The sequence below is a fragment of the Molossus molossus genome, unplaced genomic scaffold (assembly GCF_014108415.1).
Source record: "Molossus molossus isolate mMolMol1 unplaced genomic scaffold, mMolMol1.p scaffold_m16_p_14, whole genome shotgun sequence".
Classification (NCBI taxonomy): Eukaryota; Metazoa; Chordata; class Mammalia; order Chiroptera; family Molossidae; genus Molossus; species Molossus molossus.
The window spans coordinates 66,707,101-66,709,530 of NW_023425349.1; positions in this window are offsets into that span (position 1 = coordinate 66,707,101).

Sequence of the window (2,430 nt, forward strand, 5' to 3'; positions counted from 1 at the left end):
TACATATATTTACTACTTTCACTGGGCTGCTTAGAGCTAGGCATTGTGCTAAGATTCCCTGCATATGATTTCCTTAAACCTCACAATAGCTCATTGAGCCAGATATTATTATCTTTAACTAAAGAGAATGAGTGGGGACCACAGGCTGATCAAGTAACTTAAGCCACAAGTCTGTCTTTCTATACCAAACTGTCTCTAGGAACAGCAAAAACGCTTCTTGATTTATCATCCTTTTTTTTGCTTTTACCACTCTGCCTCATCCTTGAAGTTGGCATCAGTATATTTAGCTTGGACTTGCAAACAAACAACCTGAGCTTGGCTCTGAGAGCTGAGATTTCCAATGGGAATTGCTATGCGTCAAGCCGGGTAAAGAAATCAAATCCCATGTGTCCTCCTTAGCTGCTGGCTCACGCTTTTATCTCGTTGGATGTTTTATCTTGGAGTCTTCTAAGGAACAACTGCCCTTCTCATTCTCCCCCGAGTGAGAGTTCTTTCATGTGTTAAGACATCATTTAAAGGGCTCCCAAGGGGTATGGACAACATATGGTACAGTTGTTTTGTTCTGGTAAATTCTTAAATGGTAATGTTCAGCTTTTGCCAAGAGATTGGTTTTTATCACAGGCTGTCTTCTATCCTGGTCAGGTCTTTAGAGGAGTTAAATCTGGGCCCATGTGTTCAGCCCTATGGGGACCCTCCCGGGCTAGCCTAGGACTGAACACAGCCTGTTTCCACAGTGTGCTCTCTTGGGTGTGAAGAGACCTGGCAACACCCTCCTGATGTCTTAACCAAGACACGCTCTGCAGGAGCAGCACATGCTCATCTCGACTGAATAAGTAACAGGCTTTTTTTTAAAGAATTAACACGACATTTTGAAATTTTATTTTTCAGTTACAATTGACATGCAATTGTAGGTCATGCTATCTGTTGCCCAATGACTGAAGATAGTTGTTTCATATCTTTTATTCAGCTCTAGGAATTTTATAGTAGAAAGGAAAGCATAGCCCTGGCTGGTTTGGCTCGGCAGTTAGAGCATCGGCCCGCGGTCCAGAGAGTCCCGGGTTCAGCTCCTGCTAAGGGGCATGTACCTTGGTTGCAGTTTGTCCCCGGCCCTGGTTGGGGTTGTGCAGGTGGCAGCCAGTCAATGTGTCTCTCTCACATCGATGTTTCTCTCTCTCTCTTCTTCCCACTCTCCCACCTGCTCTATCTGAAGATGAATGCAAAAGTGTCCTCGGGTGAGGATAAAAAAAGGAAAGAAAGGCATAGAACCAGTTCCTCCTTCAAGACCAAATGTGGAAGTTCAAAGCACTCAAATTTTTTAAAAGACAGAGTTCTTTTTACTGTTTCTTGTTTACTCTGTAATTATTAAATATAAATCCTATTGGAAAAAATATAAAAACATTGAGCTTATGCTATGCTTAGTAAGAAAGTTCTCTGATCACTCATTTTAATTTTTTTTTTATCCTCACCCGAGGACATTTTTGCATTCATCTTCAGATAGAGCGGAGGGAAAGAGGAAGGAAGAGAGAAAGAGAAACATCGACCTGAGAGAGACACATTGACTGGTTGCCCCCCACAGGATCCCAACCAGGGCCGGGAACAAATTGCAACCGAGGTACATGCCCTTAGCGGGAACCAAACCCTGGTCTCTCTGGTCCGCGGGCTGAAGCTCTAACCACTGAACAAAACTGGCCAGGGCTGATAACTCATTTTATTTTATTTTTTTATCCACACCCGAGGACATTTTTTTCTATTTTTTGTTCAGATAGAGTGGGAGGGGGAGAGAGAGAAACATCGACGTGAAAGGGACACATCGAGTGGCTGCCACCCACACGAACCAACCAGGGTCGGGGACAAACTGCAACCGAGGTACGTGCCCTTAGCGGGAACCGAACCCGGGTCTCTCTGGACCGCAGGCCGGCGCTCTAACCGCTGAGCCAAACCGGCCAGGGCTGATCACTCATTTTAAACAAGAGATCTCCCTCTAAAAGAAACTCATCTTGATCCAGGAAATGGGTACAATTTTGTATTAGAGAAGTCTTCCTCCTCCATGCCTCACATTAATTTTTGGAGAGTTAGAGAGCCAGCCCCAGGTGCCATAAGTAAAACTAGAAACCCTCCCTGACTCAACCACCCTGAAGCTGTCTTGAACCTTGGGGTCAATGGCTGTGTGTATGTGGGTGGGTGTATGGAAGTTGTGCGTTTCGGGGAGAGGGAGGAATAAAGAGCCCCGGCATTGAGGCCCATGTCTGCAGTGGCATGGAGCTACCGTAATAAACATAACACTAGGGAAAGAGTTCCAAAATGTGAGTAATCACGAATGGAAAGTCAGCTGATGGGGGCCAACCAGAAGGGTCAAAAGTCCTTCCCTTTTGTAAACAAACATTACAGCAGGCTTCTGGAACCTCTCCTTGTAAAGCAATATTAAGTGAA